General features: G+C 36.0%; 1 long non-coding RNA gene across 1 annotated transcript in view; it reads left to right on the forward strand.

The window, feature by feature from the left end:
• The window catches only part of LOC135417607 (uncharacterized), a 394,759-nt gene that overhangs the window by 130,029 nt on the left and 237,415 nt on the right, over positions 1-27,315 (forward strand). The window contains exon 2 of the long non-coding RNA XR_010432135.1: positions 2,779-2,859. This is a non-coding gene — a long non-coding RNA (uncharacterized LOC135417607). The remainder of the gene's footprint in view (positions 1-2,778; positions 2,860-27,315) is intronic.

Raw genomic sequence — 27,315 nt, forward strand, 5'->3', positions numbered from 1 at the left:
TTCATTACGCTTTATTTTCAGATCTACTTTTAAAAGCTTCATTGCTGTGGGGTTTCTATCAGTCTTCCTTCCTTCAACTAGATTATTGCACAAGTGAGACCACTGGCATTTTTTTTTTCACAGCATTCTCTCTGAATTTATTTTACTTCAATTTTTCTCATTACTACTAGATTCAGATGATTTAAATACTTCACTGACCTCCTTTCTATCTTATACTCTCCAAGGACTGCTATTGAAAAGTCACACTACCATTATAACCCTTAAATTACTGCTCAATACATCTCTGTTCACTAGTTCTTTTCAGTATTTCATTATAAATAAAAATGTTGGTCACCTTTGTTTCTCTGCTCTGAACTAAAAACATTTCATTTACTGCCTTCTGAAATGTTAATCCCAGAACTCAGTATTATTTTTAATGCACATTTCCACCAAACTAGATTAAGAATTCATTAGTAAACCCACTTGAAATCACTTTAGTTGCAGAAACACTGGTCTGAGAATTCCCAGCATTCACTGAAGCCAAAACAAAATCCTTGCTGTCTTGAAATCTGCCACATCAAGCCAATATCCATGATATAAAGGAAGGCTGAGGCACGCAAAATATGATTGACTTGACATGTATTTATGGTCTTCTAGTATTTAAATAATTTCAGATGTATAAAATTCAGACTGACAACTAATACAGACACAGAAGGAAAGTTTTAAGATGCAGATTTTAGGAGAGTAATTGTCTGTTGCTTTTTTCCTTATGAATAAACCATCAAATAAAATGAGTAGCGCTCCCATTCTACCAGAAAAAAATTTGGTGGAGACTTTCCTGTTATCACAAAAGCAAGTTGGGTTCTGACTTTGATGTTACTCTGACTTAAACGTGACAAATTCTTCATTTGAAGACTGTCAGCCATGTACAGCAACCTCCAGCTGAAAGTGAAAGGGGAGAAAGAAAGCAAGAATGCCACTACTTTTTGTTATGCTATTCTTGCTAAAATAAAGTGGCAGATAGTCATAAAACTGGAAGAAAACAAGTTGGTGATGCTTGTATGCAGTCAGGCAGAGCTCTCCTTTCATCTGGATAATGAATCATTCACACATTCACAGTCAGGTTTGTACTTTCTCTGACATGTAGGTTTTAATCAACAGATTGATGTTGTCTTCAGAAAATTGCCTATAATCAGGGCTGTCCTAAGCTGGGGAAACATACGTCAGCACGCCACAGCTCCAGAAGTGCTTAGGTTTGTAGGATTCTCTGCTAGTTTTAGTCATGAGTAACCTATCAGCCTCCTTTTCCTGCCAGCTGTCATGCCAATTTTATCATAGTAACACCTTTACCTTGTTGTTCAGGTTAGATACATTTAGTCTACAGATGTGGTTCTACATCACTTGCCTAACAAGTCTTGCCAGTTTGCCGGTAGTCCATGACCTGTATTAGGGGTACTGCTACCTTTATTTTATTGGTCTTGTCAGCACAGAAATTATTCATTGAAGAACATAATTTTATAAAGATGACATATTTCCTCGAGAAACCTCGAGGAAAATAATCCCAAGATAAATAAGCATTTGAAAACATGCACCATGTTTTACTTGGTAAATTCTCTGGTGGGACAGAGGACTTGCCCTACCAGGTGACATTCATTGTTTCTTTCTTGCACTGCATCTGTATTCACAAATGTGACCCAGTGGGTTCCCACTTGGAAACATCCTCAGGAACTTGACCTCGAGCTGACTTTGACATGATAATTGCTAGAAAAGAGTCAGACTTGACACAGTGATTTACTTAACTGTATGTTAACATATTTTACTGTATGTTGTTTAAACTAGCACATTGCACTGTTTACAGCACTTCACTAATATATTTGAAAAAGTAATTGGATAGTTCTAACTACGTAAAATTACTTGTATGAGTGTGACAGTGTGGTACACTGCTGCTAAGCAGGTTTTAATCAACTCAGCATTGGGTTCATTTGGTTACTAATCTCAGATGTCTATGCTTCATTTTTATATTATAGGGAGGAAGTTTTCATAAATATTGAAGACATACTAAGTAAAAGTAATTATTTAGGGCTTAGCAGAGAATATAAGCAATAGAATGAAAAGCCATATGAGCTGAAATAGATTTCTGTTTTTTAAAAAATAATTCTTTGAGTATAAGCTAGGTTTACAGGAAAATTATGGATCATCAGTATCATGTGAAAGCAATACAGTAAAGTTGTTTACTTGGAGTATATACGTGCTTCAAAAGTCACCTTGTACAAAAAAGATGAGCTTTAATTACAATAAAACATCTGTTCCTCTTATAAAATGGAAGTAAGCTTTTAAAAAAATCGTGGTTTTTTTCCTCCTACATTCTTTCTATATGCTTACAGCCTGAAAAATACACAGTTTTAGAAACTTCATTATTGGCACAATCCATCCCCTCTGTGGGGTTTAGATGAGGGGTTGGTTTGTGATGGGACTTTCCTGGCTGGTACCCTGGGCTGTGGGGAGCCTGGCAACCCCTGGATTGCAGGGCTGGGACCCTGGTGGTGCTGCTTTAGGTCAGCCTGTCCATGATCATTCTCCTCGGTTCCTCTTGTCAAATTTAAAAGCAAAATGAAAACTGCTGCAAAGGAAGTGAGAAACGAAAAATAAAGTATTTTCTCTACTTTGTGTGCAGAAAAATTTTGCACTGCTCTGATCAGTAACAACAAAGATATTTACAGCACAAGTTTGTTTTAATGCAAGAAGAAACTTTAATTTAGTTTGACCTTATTCTTTGTTTTTGTTTTGTTTATTCCTCAGGGTGCTTTCCTGCAGCCAGCGGGGACGCAGCACTTCCTTCCTGTCCCAAGCATCCTGAGGCAGAGGCTGATCTCCCACAGGGTGAGTCACAGCTTGAACAGCCTTTTCTGGGGAGTTTTTCCCTCTTTTCTGGGGGCACTGCTGCCACTTTGACAGTTTTGCTGCCTTTGCCTTTTGCTCTTTTCTTGACTTGAAGATTTTTTTCATCTGGCATCATGGTAATTAAAGGCAAGCGAGTCAAGTCTTACCTGGGATGAGAGAAGATGAGAGTGTAGGAAAAAGAGGCTCAGACGTAACTCTTTTCTTTGTTCTCATCTATCAAAGAAGAAATTGCCATATGTTTTCTACTCTTTTGCTGCTTGTTACATCGTAAATGTGACATCGATTAATTACACGTTACGTTCGAAAAGTTTTTCAGTTTTATAAAGCGATTCATATTTTCTCCCATGTCTCCTTTACAGTGTTACTTTCTGACTTTGTAATTGCAGACTTGGATTTTTAAAATGTTTTTACACGAGGTCTGGACTGAATATTTTTGCCTGAAAGGTATATAGGAGACATATCATGCATGACAAGTATATTAACTATATTTGATCCCAGTAATGGAAGTTGAAGTTTCTCCATTAAAGTTAATGGAAATGTAATGGTTTATGCCAGCTGTGAAGATCTGTTTGGTTATATTTGCTATAGGAAATCCATTTGTTTGGTGGAATGACAAGGTTCTTTTTTCTGCATAACTTAAAAGCATTTATTAGACTTGCTATTAATTCTTACTCTGTAAATGCTTATATTTGGAGGACTATTTGTAGTGAGGCTGCTTCGTGACTACAGAGAGACTGCTGTTTCTAGAGACTTGTGGTTTGGTATCTATGGTATAGATCTACAATCACTCCAGTATTGCTCCAGTTTCTCAAGAGCTGATGGAGAGTGTCAGGCTCAGGGTCAACCATTTGATGTGTGCACAGGGAGTGGTGGTGCTGGAAAGGAGCTACAAAACACTGGGTTGGATTTGGTCACTTTGAGAGGAGGCGTCAGCAGACATGAGCCTGCTTTTCCATATGTCTTGTTCCAGAACAGCTGTTGTTTGTTTCTGATGGAGATTTGACATTTTACTGGGAATTCTAACGTGGTGTCAGCATACATACCTGTAGAGAACCCCAACTTCAGCTGAACAAAGCAGTCCCTGGCTGTGTTGAATGCAGTACTTTGCAAGGGCCTGCTCCTCACAGCTTAAGCCATCCCTGGTTAACGTTTCCAGGTGAAAGCATTTGCCTTCTTTATTACTTTTCTTTCATAGTTAAACCCATTACTGCTAAAATTTCACAAAATAGCACTTCTATCCAGGGTTCTGCCCTGTACAAAGGAACAGTATGTGTTTTGCTGTCCATGCTGTTTTAACACTTGATCTTTCATTTCTGCCTTTATAGTGTGGTGTGACCTCTCTTCTGTGCTATATTGTGTCTGTCCTTGTGGACACCTTTCCTTTCACTTTGGCAATATTTCACTTTAATTTCTTCTCAGACCATATCTAGTCTACTGCTTATTTTCAGTGGAATTCAGGTTTTTTATCTGCAGGCCAAGCACGATTCAAACTATAAATTTCATTTCTCTTAGTATTTTCTGCCAAGCTACTGAATTTTGAGAATTACTTTTTGCTCTGACTTTCCACAGTTTTAATTTTTAGCCATTTGAAGAAATGATCTCAATGTTCAGACAAGCAAATTGCTAAGCATTTTCAAGCTTCAATTGAATCTATTGTAACTAACCTCATTATTTGATAAAACTGAGTTAGAAAAGTAGATTCTCTCAAGTGTGGAGTATACAAACCCTGTCTTTATTTACGTATGGAGCAAAATTACTGTCTGTTCAGAAAATTTAAAGCACTTTAAAACTGGTTCTCTAGTTCTTTAACAGTGATTCTTCTAGTGCTTCCCTTTTCTTCTCAAGTTGTGGCTTTTTTTTTCTTAAGCACAGAAGATTAGTTAAAGATCAGATATGCTTTCTGTGTGAGAGAGATGAATATTAGTTTCCACAGGATTCTTTTGCTTAATTATTTTTGCATATTAATATCAAAAAGCACAAACTGGTCTTATCCATTGGCTTTCTTAAATTTTGAATTACAATCTGTGCAAAAGGGGTTATCTTTTCTAGCTGACTGATCTTAAAAGTCAATAAAATTACACTGTAGGTGTTATGAAATAATTTAATTATTGGAAAAATAATGGCACTTTAAGAAATCTGGTAAAGCTTCGGGTTTATTAATGTGTAAGTACCAACAGAGGACTTGACGCTGGGGTGAATGTGCTTTTTTTGATATGCATGAAGAGACCTGGTAGTGAGAAAGGGGCACTGAGTTGTGTTTACACAGGTATAGGTGTTCTTTTCACAACACACTGAAGAGTTCTCAGAGACTATAAGTCATTATATCTTAAACAGGAATTCTGTCAAATGCCTTTTAAAAAATAAACAGTTCACTGAAGTCTGGACTTAGAAAATGTAGTTACAAGGACAGCTCTTTAAATATGTATGTTTAATATATGCACATGTGTATACCTGCAGAGTCACTCTATATGGAAATTTGAAGGGAAGCACTTATTTTGGTAGTTGGCAAATACTATTCCACTGGTCTTTACTTTCAATCAAGAAAAAACACAGGTTTACACGGGGAGTAAAAAGCCTGTACTGCTAAGATAGGAACAAGTGTTTGGTTTTGTTTTCCCACCACCTTAAGCTTCCTCTGATGGTCTCATTTTCGGCTTGAATGAATCAATTATCAGTGGTCTTTCCACATTCTTTTTTTATCTGCAGAGGCAAGTCATCTTGCTAAGGAACAAATATATTTCTTTGGGATTAAAGTTTTACCTGTATCATGAAAGTACAATAAAAAAATCTTTAAATACTCCATAGCAATTATCACACTTAGACATTTTTTATTATGATTCACTAGATAAGCAGGAACAGGAGAGAGACTTACCAATGCCCTTGTACCAGTGTTTTCTTTTCCAGTGAAAATACGCAATTGAAAAAATGTACTAAATTTTGAAATACTTTTTTGCTTTTCGCTCAGTGGATTTTTAGTTTCCTTTTTTTATTTCAAGGAGCAATTGAAGGTGGTGTGGTGGGGGAAAAACGTTTTCCCCCTGGAGTTATAAAATGGTAACCCCCAACGGGGTAGTGACCCTTGGATAGGGGGGCTTGGACTTGGGAATTGGATTTTGGGGCTCTCAAACCACCACAGGTGGGAAGGTTACAAAAGACTTTTTAAAAAGTATTTCAGATCTATAAATAATGCCTTAGGTGAATCTGTGTGACCAGGATGCTTTGTAGCGTAGTCTGCTATGTAATCTGTCTAGTGTGTTATACACATGCTCTTTTAGCCAAGATGTGAGATTAAACTAAATCATAGATTTAGTTTTCAGAGCACAAATAACATGAATTCCATATAAAATATGTTTTGATTTAACTAACATAGTAATAGCATGGATGATAAGGCCTTTGAAATGAAACATATTTCTTTATATTAAACATGTTACATTTCAATATTAGATGTTGCTCCTTCCAAATAATGGCATTTTAAATGATTGGCTTTAGTGTGTCTATGAAAGTGAGATCCTCCAAGGCAAATTCTATTAAAAAGAGATGTCTTCTTTTTCCTCAAGGGATAATGTGTGGCTACGTAATGAGAAGTAATTAATGAATTAATCTGACTGCAGAACTTTATCTGTGAAAGCCTAATTGAGAAGATACTGATCATCTTGGTCCCCAACCAGGCCACAGCACATGTTTAGGTCTCAGCAGTGTCACTGCCCTCAAAAGAACAAAAGGTTAAAACTCTGGCATAAGAGAAGGTTCATCAGTCCACAGGATTTAGATCTGCTCAGAGGCTTCATAAATCCTGACTTCTCATTGCTGATCGAGTCTCTGAATTGGGGGGTGATTCTTAGATCCAGCTGAAGTGGATGAACTTCTACTCAGAGATTGCAAAGTGCACCAGTCTGAACTGATTGTCAGGAAAGAGCTTAATTCTGTGACCTGCCCAATTCTCTCCCTTTTCCACAAAAAGGCTTAGAGGAAGGCCTAGGGCTCACAGCTCAAACCGATACAAACCAAATGAGTCACTTAAACCTGATTTTTTTCCTCTGATATTTAGAACTTTGTATGCCTAAAATTAAACCTGAGACCTTTTAAAAAGGCATTGACTTTCCACTAGATACATATGTTAATGAAAATAGCTTGTTACCTTTAAAGAAAGGAGTCAGGATCTTAAATGCCTATGAAGCATTGATTAGATTTATTTTAGCTGTGTGCTCAACCATAATCCATTATTTCTTTCCCTGCTAATGACTGAGATTTGCAGTAAGTGAAGTATAGTTCTTGGTTCACAGTGCCAGTTTGTTCACTTTTCATCGCATTTGCGAGATATTGTGCATGAAATCATTTCTAAAAATGGATTTGTTCAGAACTGATTGCAGGTTATACTGTTAATCATTACACTATTCTTTATTTTACACTATTCTTTATTTTTTTCTTCTTTTAAAGATTTAAGTATCACATTATAAGGCAGCTTACTTTACAAGAAGCAATGTTAGGTAATGATGAACTATTCAAAACTATTCCAGAATCAATTGAATTAGGAATTGGGTAACTCCACACTTCTTACTACCAGCAGATGCTGGTCCTGAGACCAGTAGACTAAAGGAGCATCAAGATGTAGATGCTGGAAAGCAGAGCTTGTTTGGCCATTCATTTAAATACCATTATTAACAACAGAAGAACATTAAATTTACAGATTAAAGAAACTTTGAGGTAAAGATTATGAAGTAATATCCTTAGCATCCTCACACTGAAATATATTCTGGAGGCTAGGTATGAAAAAAAAATAATTGCAATGGTCAGAATGGGTCTAAATATTTGTAGATAGGCATTAACTAATTAGTTCCTAGGCTTGAGCTGAGCTGCAGTATGTATCTGTGCACATGCTTTTAGTACACACCAAATGTGATATTAAATATATTCACCTAAGAGGTTTAAATGAATTCATTTTACCTCACATTTTATAATGCATGAGTACATACAAAGCTTGTTACTAGGGCTTAGCTTGTTAAGCTGCAGTAACATGTCCATATTTCTAATCCTTAGAGTGTCAATATCAAGATTTAGTACTGTTTAATGAATGCAGTTTAAATTGATACCTCTTGTTAATTTGGATTAACTTTCAAGGTGTCCCTATGACAAATGTGAAGAATATGATAATATTTGTTTTACTGTCCTCTAAATTAGCAGAACCATTATACCTTCAACTTCCTGTTCCCTAAAAGCATCATTTGCAAGCATTGTTTTCATGGCCACATAGTCTCTTATGAGTCATATAAAGCTGTGTTAACTGCTGTGTTTTATATAGGCAAGCATATTTTTGGGAGATCGATGAGTATTGTCTCTCCTGAGCACCCATCTACATTTTTATGTACGCTTTACTTTTCCATTTGGCATAGCATTTTTAGTAGGTTAGTTATAGCTAAATTTACAAAATCATTAATATTTTGTAAGACATAAATGTGTAGGACAAAGAGATTATGGCAAAATAATTAAATGCTTAAGTCATTTTTACTTTTTTGTTCTGAACTTTCTATCTTAAATTGTTTCTGAGGCAATAGTTTGAAACTGCAGTAGTTGATAGTAATATGTGGAAGCTATATTTTCTGCTGTAATATATATATATGCAACTGATAGTAAAATCATTAATACACATGAAAATGAGTGCTTCAAACTCTATGTGTTAATGCAGAGATTTTGGAGTGCATGGTTTTTTATGGTGGTTTAGCTAGAATTCCATTGTTCCTTTCCAACACTGAAATATTGCAGTCTGCTCTGGCTAAATTCACAGGGGTTCCTAAAGTTTTACAACAAGGACGTGGCAGTATTGAAGCCTGAGTTATTGAATGTGGTGATGTAACCTGTACTCAGCTGCTACAAACAGTCACTATGAACACTTTCACGTGCATTGATTTCATTTGAGAAGCTGGGGAAACGCTCAGAGGTCTCTTTTATTTACCTGATGCATAGAACCTACTAAGGCTTTTATCAGGTCATACTGAAACCTTGTACCAGAGTCACTACTGCTCATTAACAGAGCTAGGTTAGAAAGAGATTTAAGAGCAATTTCACACAACTGTTGCAAAAATACTGCCCCTTCTCCCAATATTTGCAGTTATTCTATTGCCATTTATGTGTTTTTCCACCTAGATCTGTCTCTCTGAAACTCCCCTTGAAAGACAAATACTTTGAATGCTCTGGGTAGTTTCATGCTCTAGAGGAAATATTTACAATGCAGTGCAAACCTCTTTTTTCTTTTTTTTTTTTTCTTTCAAAAAACCCACACTATTATGAGGAAATTTTATTGTTGGAGTTGATCAAAGGGACAAGACTTTTTCAGCTCTTAAGCTGGCTGACGCTTGCCAATGTTACGAGACAGGTTTGGGTTTTTTTTAATTTTGTTTTTTCAGGTCTTAATGAACTCACCGGGCTTGTTCAAAAAAGCAAATAAATACAGAAAATGTGTGCTGAAGTCCTGACACTTGGACTTCAGAGAATTATCAGTAGTTAAACTTCTAAACTCTGTAGCTGGTCAAGGTGCAGTTCAGAATGAAGTCAGTTTAGTAGGACTTAATGAGGAACATACTGGAGACAGGCATTGGCAGTGTAAGCACCAGCCAGAACAGTGACTGTCACAGAAAAACAAAAACAAGGACAGGGGAAACTGAAGCAGGGGGTCCTGATTGCAAAATATACCAATGATTTATAAATCTACGTTTAGCACCCAAAGTAGAAGCAAAGGAAAAGAAGAGATATGGTCATCATTTGATTTCTCTTTTTCAAAGTTCACAATCTCGTGATATAGACAATGGTTTTTTTTAATGATGACAATATTGCCAGCTACTTCTCTGCCCATTTTTAAAAAGGCAATGCCACATTTTAAAATGTTTTCACAATTTCCTTCATCCTCTCCTGCTAAGGAAAAGGCAATGCTGGTCAGATTTAATTCACACTAAAAGATAAACATTCCTAATGAAGACAGAGGTGTGAAATTTCCAACTATGTTGGAAATAAAATCAAATCCTCAATAAAATATTTCCTTATGGGCATCTTTTCCATAATGTTTGTGAAGCATTAGGTTTAAAATAGGTTTATTCTACATAATCACAATAACATGCTTTTCTGCTAAGGAAAAAAAATCCAAAGTGCCACTGTTTTTAGATTTTTATTTATTAATGGGTAGAACTTCAAGCCTCATGAATTTGTCGAGAAGACTAAAGAGAACTATAGCAGAGTTTTTATGCCACTGGGGAAAAGATCATTTCAGTATTTCTCTCATAAACCTATCTTCAGGTCAATGATCCACGAACTAGGAAGGATTTCCAAATAAGTCAATGAATGCTTCAGAGGAGCTTTTCGTCTGTTGTGTCAACGGGCACTTCTGAAATAATGTTGCAGTTTTTAATATGACACATCATATTGAGCTGCATAATTTCTGTGGCAAACCTGAAGTCAGTCTGATCTTTTACAAGGGTAGATTAAGCAATACTTTATTTTCTACTCTGGCTGACCAACAGCTTCAACTGCCCAGCTTCGAGCGCAAAAGTAAAGCTCAAAGTTAGAGACACTTTTGCAGGATTGATCTTAGATTGTAAGGAAAATGAGCATGTTAAAATACAAAACCAAATCTCTACACAGAATTATTTTATACTTTTATCTTTAGTGTGAATAATCGTGCACTTCTAATTTTGACTTGAAGTTGTAGTGTGAAGTCTGAATTAAAATGTGTGACACCTTTCCAGTATGCTGATGTGTTATAAAATACATCCTGTAAAAATAACAGCTCTGTAGGTTGCTTTATCATCTCATCTCTGTGAGACAACCGTGGCTGATCTCGTAGCTGGGGGCTTTCCTATTCATGATGTCACACCACAACTGACCTTGCAGCAATACTTTTGTATTGACAAGGCACTGGACAATTCGTATTATTGATAAACTTGCACTTTTCTACATATTTTAATAACTCCAAAACTGTTGAAAGAAATTAATTAGGCACTGTCTTCAAGATCTGTGGAACAAGATCCACGTTTCAATGGATGCATTTACTGGCTTCGGGTTTGATCTACCAAGCTCCTAAAAAGAGAAAAAAAATTAAAAGTTCCAAATAACATCCACCCTCACTCCTCCTCCCCCAAATGAAAGTTAAGAGCCAGCTATACTATTCCAGTTCTCTGATTCTCCAATGCATTTTTCTTATCAGCAGCAGCTCTTTTGGGAAATGTAACCATGGAAATTAGAAATTACTATCCTAACACCAATTTGAGAGTCATTTATTGAAAAGGGTGCTCTCTTTGAGGAAAAGATAGGAGGGGCAGAGGGAATAGATGATATGAATTCACTTTAATGACCAGGGCTTGAAATACTGAAAAGCTGAATTACCATTTAATGACTGAAAGTGAATGCAAATTGTATCAGTGTTGATGAACCAAAGAGAAAGTGAAACGTATTAGGGTAGAAACAGTGTGAACCCCTCAATTTTTAAAACCTTTTCTGCCTTCAGAATCCTTGCTATTCATAAAAGCACTTGATGATTCTAATTGTTTAAAATCTCATCAAGGCGTCCCATATCAATGGGAATGTTCACTCTTCCTAGATATGATTTAATGATTTAATCACTATGGTTTCTTACTGTGAACCCTGCTAATAGGGATCCTACACAGATTACATGAATTGTATTCACCCAAGGACTGTAAATTGTGAAGCACTTAATTCTATTACTTTTTTTCCCCTACTCAGTTTAATTGAAACGGAACAATTTAAATAGAGCAATTAGAGAGCTCTCTGGCAGCCCAAGAATAGTTAAGATTATCTTATTTTATTATGATGGCTTTTAGGCCAGTAATGTAGACAGTTAGTTTGGAGTTATGTTGATTATCAGTACCATGTAAAACACATGTATACACACACGAAATGCATTTCTTACAAATTCCATCCTGTGCCCTGTGTGTCTTGTGACTAATGTTTTCTACAAACTGTGTTACTTGAGGCAGGTTTTCTGTGTGCCTTTAGTAGTCTGGCTGCTTGGCGTAAGCAGATTTCACCCTTCCACCTTCCCTGCCTTTCCTCCTGAAGCTGTCTATGATAATGCCAGATGAGTATTCAGAGCATGTGCGTGGTATTGCTGCCTGTCACAAAGGCTGTTTGGCATGAAGACTTTCTCTGATCTTCTACTCCTGTTAATAGGCTATTTAAGGTGCCTTGGAGTCACATTTATTACAGCCTTTGAGGCTAAGCTTACATGAAGAGAGCTTGCTGTATTTTCTAAGAATTTACTGTAAGGGAAGCATGTGAGGCATTGTGGCTCTGTTTGCACAGTCTCTTAATTTCTATCAGGCTTGCTAGCAAACTAGCTAATGCATGCAGCTTTAAAATGTCTGATTACAAGCTATGTCTTATAAATACAGAAGGGTTTCCTCAGTAACACGTGCGTTTAAGTATCCACCATTACAACAATACACTTTGAGATATGGTTACAGTACACTTTATTCAGATTTCCATCAGCTGACTCCTCCTCTTGAATCTCCCTTACAGGCATATCTGTTTAGATACTTAGGTTGTGCATCCTGGATAGCTTATTAAAGGAGTCAGGATTTTGACTGTATTCTGAAGTTCACAAGGTCCTTTCAGCCTAATTTTCATAATAAATTAATTTTTTTTATCAGATGCCTATTTCTCCAAGGCAGTTTGATCCTCAGTTGTTAATCCTGCCAATGGGGCTGGCAGCAATTGGTGTGGCCAACAGAGATTATCTTCCAATTTCACTTCCATTAACATTTAAAATTAGTTTTTAAGATATGTCTCCATAGTAAATCTTTACAAACAAGAGAATAGATGGTGACAGCTTGTTCTAGGGAAAAGATTTCTAATGGTTTATCTACTGCTCTTCTTGCTCACCACCCCCCACCCCTTTGGACCAGAAGGGCAGTGCTGAAACAAAGTGGGGCTTTTATCTTACCATTCCCTCTGCTGCAGCTCATGGAGAAGTCTCAGAGCAGGATGTGGCACAAGTCCCTTCAGAGAAGCTGAGAGTTGTACCCCATAAAATGCACAGTATGGGTATGTCCTGCTTACTAGGATGGGGTGCAAGCTGTTTGGGACAATACTGATCTGAGTAGGGTGGATAATCTGGATATCTTGAGACTGGGTAGCATCAGGTCATCACACTGTCTTTGGATCATTAAATAAAAATGATAAATAAAAAAGACTTGAGATGTTCTGACTGCAAAGCACTTCCCTTACAGAATTTTTATAATATTCCTCAAGTTAGAATTATCTAAATTCTCTATTCTTCTTTTTTTAACAGGGAATTATAGTTTTGCAAATTATGCCTCATAAAAACCTTAGAGTCTGAACCAAGCCGTTGAGGATTCTAGTTTTAATTTCCACAGGTTCCCTGTTTGTGGTTTTTTTTTTTGTTTTGGTTTGGTTCCTTTAAGGGGGAAGAGGAACAGAAGCAATCTTTTACAAATATCTAGAGATATTTCATGAACAGCATTTCCTATAAGCCCTTTGGTAAACAAAATCTTTGTGTTTAAACAGATGTGAAATTAATTTTTTTTATTAATTGATTAAATCTGTCCATTAATATGGCTTATGTTCATTTCTGAGATGGAAGTTACCTCAGAAACCAGTTTTCTGTACAAACTAATATCTGGTATCTAGAGTTAATATATCCATTCTCCTTGAAGGTTTATAAGTGGTTTGAGTCTTATAATGAAGATGAATGCTACGTTGCAGAATTGTAAGAGGTTTTAGTAGCTTCTACAAAAGCGAGTACTTTGATAGTATATTCTCATATGTTATATATTGAACATATTTACTCAGATTTGTATACTTAAGTTTGTAGTTTTACAAATGTGTATTTCACAAATGTAATTGATATTTTCCATGATTTCTAATAATAGTGCCCATAAAAGTGTCCATCTTTAGTGTCCAATCTTAAAAGGACTTGGTTGCATCCATAAGGCAAATAAATTATACATTTAACTTGTTGTTTGGTCATTGTGATCTAAAATTAAAAGGCCAGGACAAAGGATAACTTCTATTACACCGAGTAGTTGATATCTCAGTCCATCACCTCAACAAATGTTTTCTTCAACTATTGTCAGAGAGTAGAACATTAAAATCAGGATCCAGACAGGCACAAAGGACAGTTTGTGCCTCAAAGTAAAGGTGGCAAAAAAAAGACAACCTGTATTTATCATAGCTTAAACATGAACTAAACACTTTTTGAAGTGAAAATAATATTGCCACATGAACACCATAACTGAAACAAGAGCCATGGAGGATGTTTTAAGTCATCAAGAGAAAAAAAAGGAATTTGAACTGTTCATCCAGTCTTACTTCAGCAACAGTTTTGTGAATTGTATGAGTCTTTCTGAGGCCCTAGTCCCCCAGGGAGAGGTTGGTACAAAGACTCATTACTGACCTGACAATAACTTTTGCCCACGTGCTGTAGCAAGTTCTGTTCTCTGCCTTCTCTTCATGTTTTTTTGTTTGTTTGTTTCATTTTTTCTGTCAGATTCACTGACTGCACCTTTTCCTCTCATATCTAACATGCTGAATAGGGAAAGTTTTTGTCTTAACCTTTGGTTCATGAAGACCCTGGTAAGGATCAGGTCTCAAGTGGACTAAGTGAACTGTTGGTTGTAATTTATTTTTTTTTGTTCCCAATTGTTACATCTGCCTGTAGCTCTCTGCTCCTGGTTGGTTACATCAGCGGGAATGTTTCTGAAAGAATTCCTGAATAATTTAAAATAGATATCTCTCTGCCTCACAGTTCTTGCAATTTATCAGAAAGGTTTAAGATTCTCTGGTTCAATACTCCTCAATCCCCCCTCCACAAGTGTGGTGTCCTTTGTTCTCAGCACTGTGTTTGGGATGCAAGCACACTGATGCACCTTGCACTGCCGAGGGGGAATCAAAGGGATAAAAGGCCATATGCTTCCAGACTTCAACACCTTGTAACTGTTCCTTCACAGTAAGGTCCCCATCCCCACAGAGTGTTCTCCAATTCCTTCTCTGGTCTTCTGAGTACAGAAAAAATGCAAAATCATCCTTAGCAGAACTGTTATATACAAACCATTCACAGAGGAATGCATTTTTGCATTCTTTTCACTGTGGAATATCTAGACTATATCCATATCAGAATTCAAATAAGCAACAAAAGGACAATCCATATTAGCTCCTTTCATGTCCATTACCATAGCAATGATGGCAGATAAGTACTGCTGATAACTGAAATATGACTAAAAGATGAGGGAATTTTCTTTTGAGTTGTTTTTCATTGCTAAAGCTGAAAGAAAAAAAGGTTCTTTCCACATCAGAAAGTGAAAAATGTGATTTGGAAAGAGGTTAGGTTTAAAAATAGACATGAGACCTTAAGGAAAGGGGAGTGCTCATTCTGTAACCTAGAAACTGAAATCCCTGAAGAAGTATCCACTACAGCAAGACCTGAAAAGAAAGGGAATTTTAAAAATCTAGTGAAGTAAGCAGAAAAAAAATCTCAAAAAAATGAAGTGGTAATCACATATAGTGACTTTGGTCTATTGCACTTACTCATGTGGTCCTTTGTAGCGAGCTATTCTGCTTTGAGATAGTTTTTTCATAAATGAAAAAACGGTCTCCCTGAAAAATGTAGGAAACAGGATTTATAAATGCTTAACATATGACTAAATTGCTTGTGTACCTGGATTTTATGGTAAGAATCCTGACTGAACGGTTCTGGGGCTTTCTGTGTGTTAAAAAATAGGTCATCTTGCTACAGTTCTTTATTTAGAAATGTTACAGAGGGCATACGATTTTAGTCAGAAATGTAAAAATCAGTGCTTCCAGTAAAGCCAAAGGGAGATTGGTATATACAATTTGTCAGTAAAATTTGGCTGGAGCACCTGGCACTTTCAGGGATGTACAGAAGTGTAACGAAGTGAAGAAACCCTCCTTTCCCTTGCACAGCATGTGTAGTGGCCAACTCAACTTGCAACCTGTGCACTCGAGGCTGAGTGAATGAAGGCTGTTGACAGATGATGCTAAGAAAGTAAAAGTGTTTAGGGCCTCTTTTTTTGCATCATCCTTTACAGAAAAAAAGGTAAACCAAACAGAAGCAGTGGGGAAAAAACAGCCACCAGAAAACCTTTGAATCTTGATTAAGGAAAGAACAGAAAACAGGGTACTTAACAGCTCTTAAATCAGGTGAGCCTGATGAACTTCATCTGTGGATACTTCAGATCTGCAGTTATTATTTTTGAGAACATGTGGAGGATTGGCAAGGGATTAAAAAAATGAAAAAATACATCTGCTAAGCTTGCCTCTGAACATAAGAGAAAGGATGGAGTGGTGTGTACTGCTCAGTTTAAGGAGCAGTGCAGTTAAAGGACTTAGGAGAGACTTGTTTCAAACCTCTTCTTTTAAGTTTTCTCCGTCTCACGGGTTACGTTGTTCCAGGCAATGATAGTAACAACAAAGACCCCTCAGAGTAGAAACTGGAAATAATTTTCCAGATGACAGGCTCTCTTTAATGAAAAGCAAGATAGCCTGACCTGAAGACTCTAATTTTGGCTTGGGGCCACCTCACATCAACACTAGAGGTCTTCATAGGCAGGTAGAATAAGTGCCTATCTGGAACAATATAAATGTATTTAATTCTATGCTGGGGCAGTGAAAGGGCCAATAAGGCTTCTGGATAGTCTTTCAGTGACTCTCCTTTCAGTGGTCCTGTGCTAAAGCAGGCCTTGTGTTCCTTCAAAAGTATAATGATTTAGTATAAATTTCATATTCTGAACATATAGAGTAAGTTGAACAATAACAACTCACAGACAAAGGATTAATTGTTCATATTTACTAGCAAATAATGTTATGTTAAATAGACTTGAAATTATTGATAAATGCATGGATTGTCATTAGATCAGTGTTACAAAACGTGCATATGTGTGCTGAGTATGCAATTTCATGATGAATAAACATTTTAAGTAACTCTGTTGTGCTGCTAAAACAAGAAGTTATTACATATCTTTATTTACAGGTAAGCAGTATTCCAGCTGACTTGCATTCAGCAACCAAATTACAGGAAGGAGGTAACGGCTGAACCTGTATGGATAGCCTTTAATAGGAAGTAAAGAAATTACTTAGATCAAAAATTCATCTTACAATAGCTGGCATCATTGTCACCAATAAGGTTTTCTGTAAGGACTTATATTGTGAGTTGTTTTGTTGTATAAGTCCAATACACGGAGTTACTTTGAAATTAAAATGAAATAGTCTTGCATTTGTACTTCATATTTTCTGTAAGTTTCTTTATATTTTCTACAAGTTTCCAGTAGTCATGCTGGCAATCTGTTAGCATCTAGCAAAATAGCTCGAGAGTCAGTCAATAATTCTTATGGTTCATTCTATACCTAGAACGGCCTATACATTTATAACTCTTTCTAAAAATTCTCTTGATGTTTTGATTTTTAACTACTTGATGACCAAGACCTTTTCCATAACACATAGTATTTGGGGTAAGTTTGTTTCCATTGAGAAAATATATCTCTATTTTCTTATTGAAATCAGTGTTCTGATTTGAAGAATATCGTAATATTGGCTTGACTTTCACAATGAAAAAAGGCTGAAGATTTAATTGTAATCAAAAAGCTTTTTTTTTGTTCTTTTCCAAATATGTTCCTTAGTATCTTTTTTCTTCTAATAAATTATTTAAGTACTGTAGTGGTTAAGAGTTGGGAAACTACTTGGACTTACAAATTAATGAACAGAGGGAAGAATATGGTGCAGTTGAGTTTTAGACATTCAACTTTTATTCCTTTTCATTTTCATTCCTCCTTGCAAGAAAATATGCTGCCTCAAAGTTTCTGCATTTAACCTAAAACTATGCTAAAAATCATGTTCTCTACTACCATACCTTTTCCCAAAAACCTCAATATATACTCCATGTTGTGCACGATTTCTACATTATTCAACTTCCTTTTTCCATATTTAGCAGTTTATTGACAGTTCAAACTTACAAAACTGGGTGATATCATTATGCAACTTTACCTTTCCTAGCAGGGCGGGCTCTGGGTATTTATAGTAGCAATATACAAAGGCTTCTGTTCTCACAGGGTTTTGCTGGACTTTTTTTGTTTAGCTTTGTTTCCAGCAAAGAAATATTCAGTGAGATAAAAATGAAGAAATGACAATTGTGCTGTTCACATGAGGTGACTGCACAACTCTGTGCCACAGTCTAAATTTTCCTGGTACAGGATAAGAAAACTTTGGGACTTTGTCAAACTTCACAGATTTAAAAGTGCACTAAAAAAAAAAAAATAAAAAAACCTCGAACCGCAACACTCCCCTTCAAAAAAAACCCCCAAACAATCAAAACCATTCTGGTTGTTAGTCATAGTTGTTGTAGTTCAAACTTGCATGTTGGTTATCCTGCATTTCCATAGTACACAACTGCGGGACACAAAAAAAAGATGTCAATATTAAAAGAAATGGTGCTTGCCAGGAATTTTTCCTGAACTTCAGCACATTTTCATTTGCTTTCATTGTGGGGTAAGTGTAGAGCCTTTGTCAAACACAGCCCACCTCTGTAGGTCAATGGAAATAAATAAATAAATAAATGCAGGCAAATAGGAGATCCTGATTTTTATGTCAAGGTAGCAGAAGTCTGGATGCAGGTTCTGTTTAAATGACGTTTATCCAATAATGAAGACCAGGCAGAATGATGAATGTGCTTCAGTGTGTCTGTGCTGAAATAGGTTTATAAACAAGCACCTGCCATAAATCACAAAACCAGCTTTGTCAAAAGTAACTAGGGACCAGATGCATCTTTATAATTACCTGTGACACCTATTGTCCTGCTTTCATATCCTCTGTTCCTCACTTAGATAATCTGTTTTATTTTACTTGTGGTTTCAATGATTTGCATTCTATTTTGAAACGTGGACTTATGTCTGGGGAGCTTCTCAAAGTCTCTAACAATTGCATTAGGGACAGCAAAGTGTGTGATGTTCAGTGGTTAAATGCTACAAATCCTTTATTCAGGAGAGGAGATGAAACTATTCACTAGTACTTCCATAAGAACTTTGATACATTTTCCCATTATTTTTCATTTTCTTCATTTCTGAGGTTTGTTCATCAGGCAGGAGAAACTTCATAATTGTTTTCCTTGGCAACACCTCATATTCACTTTTAGGTTATTATGATGGTCTCAACTCATACATCTACTTTTCATCTGTAATCAGAAACAAATTGTAACACTCTTGAAGATTTTTGTTCCTTGCATTTTCCTTTGCGTTAATTTTGCACTTTGAGACTCGTTGGCTGTTTATGGTTCCAGATAAATGGTTACTTCTAGTTTAGTTTAGAGGGGAGTAGAATGAGAGCTCTGTCTCCCTCTTAGTCTCTGCTAATTTTTCTACCTTACTCTGTTATCAGGCATCCAGAAATAGCATTAATGCAAACAAAGTTAGGGTTAAAGAAGGCCTCATGCAGGAAAAGAGATTAAAAGAAAAGGGAATATAAAAGCTTGGAGGTAAAACCTGATTGAATTTGACTTTTAAAAATGTTTTTTTATTTCCTACTGTGGCTACCATGCTTAGCTGGTGCACAATCACAGTAAAGTGTTCCTTCATATTGGTTTACAAAAGAGCTTTGCAGTAATCATGGAATAGAAAGTACAGAGCTAGACAATAAATGCCTCTGCTCTTAGGTCAGCCCATTTAATTTCCCTTTCAAATCCAATTGCTCACCTGCTGTGCTTATTAAATATGAACCCGGTGTCTTTATTTGAACACCCTGTCTGTGCCACTTCAGCACTATGTACCTGTTGCTTTGCCATTACTGATGCAAGTTGCCTCTGAGGATGTCAGTAAGAATATGAATGTGGACTTTTGCTTACACTACTGGCCACAGTTATTTTTTGTGTTTGTCTCTCTTTTTATTTTTTAGTGCCATGATCTGCACCAGGCCATTAAATTTGGTGGGTTTACATACTAAATATAGGATGAACCTCATGGAGTCTACCACCCATCATGTATTAAAACATATTTTTAATCAACTTCTAGTCACCTTAAGAGTCTACCCCCACAGAGAGTAATTAATTATCCTCTCTGACCCCTCTTGAGTGGTTACATATTATATGCTGATGGGATTATGGCTATTTGATTCTTCCTCTTTGGGAATGAAAGGATCTCGAGTCCTGATAAACATGATCCCATGTAAACTAACAGTCTTACTTTCATGAAAGACTTTGACCAAATCCTATATCTCATCTGTAGTGTCTGTCACACAGACAGACACTTGACACAGCAGAACCCAAACAGTCACAGTTAGCAGCAAAGGCTGCTAACCATTGGCTGACCAGGGCAGAATTCATCCCAGCTGTGAGTGTGAGCCCACTTTTACAATCCACTACATGGAAAGAACTGCTCAGTTCCCTGCTTTTTGTGCAAGTTCCTCTCAGATACCTCCCTACTAATAGCAAAATAAAGTCTTTTTAATTTCTCTCTAAAGAAGTCATCTTTAAGTACAGAAGATAAGACAAGTTAGCAGTTAATCCAATCAACAGCCAGGATTAATTCACTTTCAGGATTGTCCTCTTGGTGATGTAGTAAAACCATAAGGACTAGCACCCCCTTTGTTTCCATCCTTCCTGAATTAATATTCATTTTGAATTGACCTCAGTTGAGTGTCTATCACAGACACACACCTAAAGCTGAAAGTTACATTGCATTACCTTTTCCTTGCTTCAAAATTTCAATGAGAAAATTCAGGATAGAAATAGATTAGCAAAATGAATGCTGCATGATCATTAGCTACAACTCATTCTTGAGTGCATCTAAGAAGTACTATTGACATGTAATCTTAAAGGTTGAACACTGAGTAGCATTCCATTTTGATTTTGGCTTATTCAGATGCAGGTTTATTTTAAAATTTGCATATGCTTCTATTTAAAGTTCTAAAATATGGCTATAACTATCCAATCTAACATGCAGCGTGCATAACCTGAACTTTTGCTTCCACCACAATTAAATAACATGAAGATCTCGCTTTTAACTGTTAACTAGAGCAAGAGATGAGGTGCTTGTTGATCCTCTAGTGTCTTTCTCCAGGCTCAGTAGTACTTTATTCAGTGCCATCACCATTTTTGTCACACCAGTTCCAGTGTTACACCAAAACTGCTCTAAAGGGGTTTGCAGAACTTTTATTTGGCTACACAGAACCTGATATTTTCCATGTGTCTTCATACACCATAGTGTAGTATATGTTATTCTGTGTATCCTTTCCTGGCAAGAGAACAAAGATCTTTGGAAACATTACATTTTCTTATCATATAGATGAGACAGTCCTGGTTTTAATCTAATTAAAACATAAAAATGTCTCTTTTTCCTGGAGCTTTATATTAGATCTTCAGAGGTCTAGCACAGCCAGTCAATGTAGTTGAGACCTGGTGCTACAGATGTGGGGTTATGGGCAGTGCAGGTAAACTTCTGCTTATGACTAACACATTCCTAAAGCAAAAGTGTAAAATTATTTGAGTAAAATTGCGAGTGATGAATTCACCTGAGAAAATCTGTGGATATCTGATACGTCAGCATGTCTCGTGCCTCATTCTGCACTCTCCTTGGTTTGCTTTCCTATGAAGTGAATTTATCCAAAGCACACTTCATTCTGCTCCTGAGTTTCCTCCCTGGGCTTGTTTCTCCTGGAAGCAGATCTTTTCAACTCATGAAAAAAAGATGCTTGAATTTCTCTTGAATTTCTCTTGAATTTCTCTTGAATTTCTCTTGAATTTCTCTTGAATTTCTCTTGAATTTCTCTTGAATTTCTCTTGAATTTCTCTTGAATTTCTCTTGAATTTCTCTTGAATTTCTCTTGAATTTCTCTTGAATTTCTCTTGAATTTCTCTTGAATTTCTCTTGAATTTCTCTTGAATTTCTCTTGAATTTCTCTTGAATTTCTCTTGAATTTCTCTTGAATTTCTCTTGAATTTCTCTTGAATTTCTCTTACAGGACTTACCTCCCTCCGCTTAAGTTTTCTGTATTCATGTAGATGTATGAACATATGGATAGAGGTGTGTGTATACACTGTATCTATAAAGTCCTCGTTAGTCTTTATGACAAAGATTTGACTTCTATTATGTGAATATGAGCACTTCTGATCAGTAGAATTTTATCATGGTTCTGACTCTGTTACTGAACGCAGAATATGGCCATGTTTCTTCATGTCATTTCTTTAGACTCTGTATTGTTCTTGTTTTAAAAGGAATTATTTCTTCTTTCTTGGAGATGAAGAACTAATGATTAGTGTATTTAAAACATATACCCATTAGAGGTATGAAATAGCAATGTTGATGAATGCATTCAAATCCAACTCTGTGCATACAAAATTGTTTTCTCTTGTCTATTTTTATGTCAATAAAATAATACTAAAGAAAATAATCTATCCAGATATTCTTAACTTTACCTTTACTCTTCTGTGATTATCTGCATTACATATTTATGTTAGCATGCATTGCAGTTTATTCCTGAAAGTAAATCTGATCTATTTTTCAATAGGTACTTAACAGAAATACAAATAATTTTGCAGTAACTGTTTTATGTGAGTGTGCAGAAATAACATGCTTCTGTAGATCTGGGGCACTTTTAAGAAATTTTTATAATGTTGCCAGGTGAAATCCATACAAAAGTTTCTGAAAAAAACCTTTAAAGGGCACTAGTGATGAGACTTTACTTTTAATCAGCCTTTGGCTAAGGAAAGAAAAACAATGTGCTTTGTCTTGTATATTAGCTAATGTACTAATTTTTTAACCATATTTAGCAAATTCCTGTCTAACTTCAACACCACACCTTACTAAATTATTTGTTTGAGTATCTATCCATGTAGGTGTTCTCATGGCATTGGAGAAGTACACATGTAACTCCCATAACAAGGGTAGCATCTGGCTACAGTTGGTATTTCTGCCACTTGCTCATGCAAGTATGGATACAATATCTAAATTTTGTACCTCAAAACTGTGCATGTGGTGTACCTCTATAGATTTATGGAAAGATGTGATGCAAAACTGAACTCATGCACATGGAACGAATAAAAAAATAAGACTATAATTTGCAGAAGAGAGGAAATATCAAATCAAAGTCTCCAACAACCTCTGATATTTTTAGAGACTGTGTTTACATAGCAAATTTTTAGAACACATGGCTTTTTCTTCTTGTTTTTGCTGCTGTTGCAATTTGAGTTTCTGGTTTAGAAACTGTGTTTACCAGAAACATTTTTTGTTAAATTAATACCTTGCCCAAATATTTGTAAGGATTGGCAGAGATTTGGTAAGCTGAACTCTGTAAGCTGAGTTACGAATTTACTACACTGTGTGCAAACACACAGAAGCTGCAGGAGCCCTGCAGCAACTATGCAAAAGAATGATGACATTTGCAGTATTTTCATGGCATATGAAGAATAAAATTAAAAAAAATATATTTTTAGGATTATTATGTTCTTTTATATCATCTCTTGTATGTGCTGCATATTACTGGGAGCAATCACTAGGATAATTCATAGTTTGGAATCGTCTCTGTGTGATGGTAGCCAACATCACAAGCATCAAAATTCTTTGGAATAGAGAGCTTGCTACTGCAAGTGAAAAATTAAGGAGTTTAGTAAGTAACTTTAGTTTTACTGTTGAAGTTGGAGTTTACAAAGGAATGTTAATGATCAGTCTGACAGTTTTAAATACTCGTAAGTCTGAAAACAAATAATCCACATACAGGTTTTAAAAAGAAATATTTCAGCCTCATTAAACATGCAAAGTAGTGTGGAAAGGAATTCATCATAAACAACCTGTAATCAACACAATCCCATGAACTTTCTGACTCTTTTGGAAAGGGAATACAGAGGGCATGTTGATAAGGTATTGCTGATAAGGTGAGATGCATATTGCTCTTATGAAAATCTTTCTTGGCAGGCAAGCCTTTAAAGGAAGGGCACATTTATGCTGAGAGTGTATGATTTGTGAAATCAGGCATCAGTATTCTCTACTGGTGAAACAGATTTACTCTTTAAATTCTTTTTTTTCCTGGCAAGCAAATAAAATGGGTTTGATTCATTTTATAAATGCACGGCAAAGTCAAAATGCCATGATAGGACAGAGACTTTCCTCTGAGTGACAGCCCTGTCAGTACAGACCTCTGCATAGCACCACCTACATTCCAAGCATTCCAAGACCTTTCACTTACAGCTCTCTGTATCAAGGGTATATGATATGTTTGTGTATTCATATACATATGTTTATATAGAACAATTAGTTGTGTTTGTAAAGGGTCTGTCATCATCAAATCTATTGATTTCCTTTAAAAAAGCTTTATCTGCTCTTTGTGCCCAACCACCCTTGCCCACACACAGGCTCTGGTGATGAGTGATATTGTCATTCTCTTTAACCTTGTTCTGTCTTACTTGAGGCAAATAACTGGTACAAATTTTTCCTGAAGTTTGCCTGAGCTGGCATTACCTCATTCAGCTGACCCCAACTGAGCTCAGAACGAGAGACCAATGCAGAAGAGATCTGCAGAAGGCTGATATGTATTTCTGCAAATTGTTGGGCTGAGCTTTGTTCTTTGTTCCTTGTGACAAGTTTAGCCAAGGCAAGTTTTATATAGAAAATGTTTCAAATATTCAAGTTGAAAAATTTCAGTTTGTGCCTTTTAATGTACGTGCAGCACTCAGGGCAATAATTTCTCCCACGGGAAACTTATTTTGAATCCTGTGGAACATAAGCTCTACTTTTGCTTTAGCGGATATTTTCTGTGCAGAGTGCTCTTAGACCCCAAGAAAATATCTCTGTAGTTTAGCATAGGCTAAAAATATTTCTTTAAATTAAAAATTACTCTATTATGAGCAGAAGGTTTAACTATAGCCCCAGCTTTCCCACTTCAGTCTTTCATATTTTAAGCAAACACAGATTGGATTTTGTTACTGTTTGCATATTTTTAACTTCTATTTTACTTGTGTTTCAAAGCTTATTTTGAAGTGGGAAAGACTGCCAATTAAGGATTTTCTTATTGATCATAAAGGAAATAACGACTGTTTCTTTCCTAACTCAGTTCCAAGCGTTTCACCAGAATTTTCAAGTAGCCTTTAAGCAACTGTCAAGCATTCACCTGTGAAGAAAGATTTCAAGTTTTGTCATGCAGTCAGTAAGTGTTCAGAAGGCCACAGCATTGGCAAGCTGAGCTCTGGCATGGAGTCTCTGTACAGACAATTCCCTTTCTTCTAAGCATACCTGCAAACAGGCTACCTAAGAGAGAAGGACTGAATTAAATTAGAGAGGAGATATAAGAATAAAAATGCTACTTCAAGGGGAATAGTCAATGCTTTGAAACAGGAACTCATGTAATTCCCTGCATAATGGGATTGGTTTTAAAATACAGCCTTACTTTTATGGGAGTGTTCCCGAGCATATCTACAACACAAGTGCACACACAAACATTCATTTTGGTGCAAACCCTGTCTGATATAACTCAGTCAATGAGAAGTTCTTCCCTAAATGTTGATTGCTGTGGAGAGTCTTGGTTCTAGTCTTATCTCGTTCAAACTCCATGTTTCAGGTATTTGCCCAACAGAACTCCATTCTGAAAGCAGTCTAAGTGACTGTCATTTAACAGGTACCTGGCAGTGTGTTAATCTAACCCTTATGTCTTGCCTTAAAATTGTTCCTTAAAATTAAAGATTCTTGTTTAGTAATGATATGTGCATCAAGATCTGCTAACTTACTGTTCCATGAAAAATAAGTTCAAATGGAAGAAAATCTGATGAACATTTTTGTGGCTGCTAAATTTCTGAGCTTTGGTGTTCTGGTAAAATACTGTCCCTAGTCATAAGCAAATAAGTTGCAGCAGAAGCATTCTAGGAATGCATAGAGGGAAGGCAAAAGCATGAAAGTTGTCATGGTTTTGGATGTGAAAGTGGTAGATGGCTAAGGTTTCAGGCCTGTGTTCTATATCAATACCTTTTGAAAATACTCTTATATATTTTTTCGTGTTTTAAGATTCTTTTTTATTAATATATGTTTATCCAAAAGTGGCCTATATATTTGGTACTATATTATTTGGTTCATAAGTTGAGGTAATTTGTCCTCCTTTTGGGGATCTTTAAAAATAGTATATTATCTTCCTGATTGTCATCAGGACTCTGTGGTTTAATAATAAATTGGTCTCCTTTAAGAATTTCTTAATTAAATAATTCAATTATCTGACATAATAGAGACAGATATTAGAGAATTTGATACCAGGTTCCAGGCTGGTGTATCTTTCAGGCATATTCTAGGTATAACTTCCCTATCCTCTGTCCTTTAAGATCCAGGTACAGACTTGTATCCACATCCCCATGGTATGGTACATAAATAACACTTTTCTCTGACACTTTAGGAACTTAAGGCATTTGGTTTTCATAATTTGTAGATTTAGAGAGTTGATTATAATATGGAAATAACAACATAAATAGACTTCAGGTTATATTATGTCAAATAAATGAATGAGGGCATTTATAAGAATAATTCTTGTTATCGCTAATGGCCATTTTAATTTATGTGCTTTTAAGAGATAAAATGGAAGTATGAATCTGAAGTGTCTGTGATCCTCTAGTGAGTTACCTATATGCAAATTGCTAAATGGTTTTTAATTGGTGCATCTCCTCGTTCTGTTATTTTAAGAAGTCTGGTAGCTAATTTTCTTGAAGTCCTGCTGTTGATGTTTATCTCTCCCTTCAGTAAGGAGCAGTTCATTGACACCAGCATCCTGAATCCTATTTATCATAAATAGCTGCAAATCAAGATTAATTCCCCTGGTAACCTGCAATTTAATTTTGCTGTTTGACTATGAATGCATTCATTTTGCATCTGTAAAGAACCTAATTCTGATTAGGAACTCTTCATTGCACTTCGTCTGTATCATGCTCAGAACTGAGATCATTCAACTGTATTGTGGAGTCCATGTTATATTGAATAACAATAATGACAACAGATGCTATAAATTCAACACAATCTTTTTAAACAAGGAAAGATTAGATTAAAAATCCTCAGATCTCAAGATAATTATATATATTGTCACTAAGCATGGTCTAGACTGATATTTCTTTATTTTCTACTATAAACAGTAGAAATCTAAGAAGTAATCACAGTAGACATAAAAAAAGAGAAGTCACATTGTTCTTAATTTAAAGTTGCTGCAAAATATTACAATTTCTGTCCCAGTCCTCTACTCACAGAATAGAGAGCATATTCTCTACAGAACCTGCTTTGTGAGTTCGAATGGCAATATCACATGGGCTTCACCTGACTATTTTAGGTGGGTTTGGGTTACAAATCCATCTCAGTATCCAGTGAGCTGCTCTGAGGTGCAAAGCAAGCATTCCCACCCATCACTATTTACACTTGGGAATGGAATGGCTCTGAATTTTCTCTTCAGCTGTTC

The sequence above is a fragment of the Pseudopipra pipra genome, chromosome 7 (assembly GCF_036250125.1).
Source record: "Pseudopipra pipra isolate bDixPip1 chromosome 7, bDixPip1.hap1, whole genome shotgun sequence".
Taxonomy (NCBI): domain Eukaryota; kingdom Metazoa; phylum Chordata; class Aves; order Passeriformes; family Pipridae; genus Pseudopipra; species Pseudopipra pipra.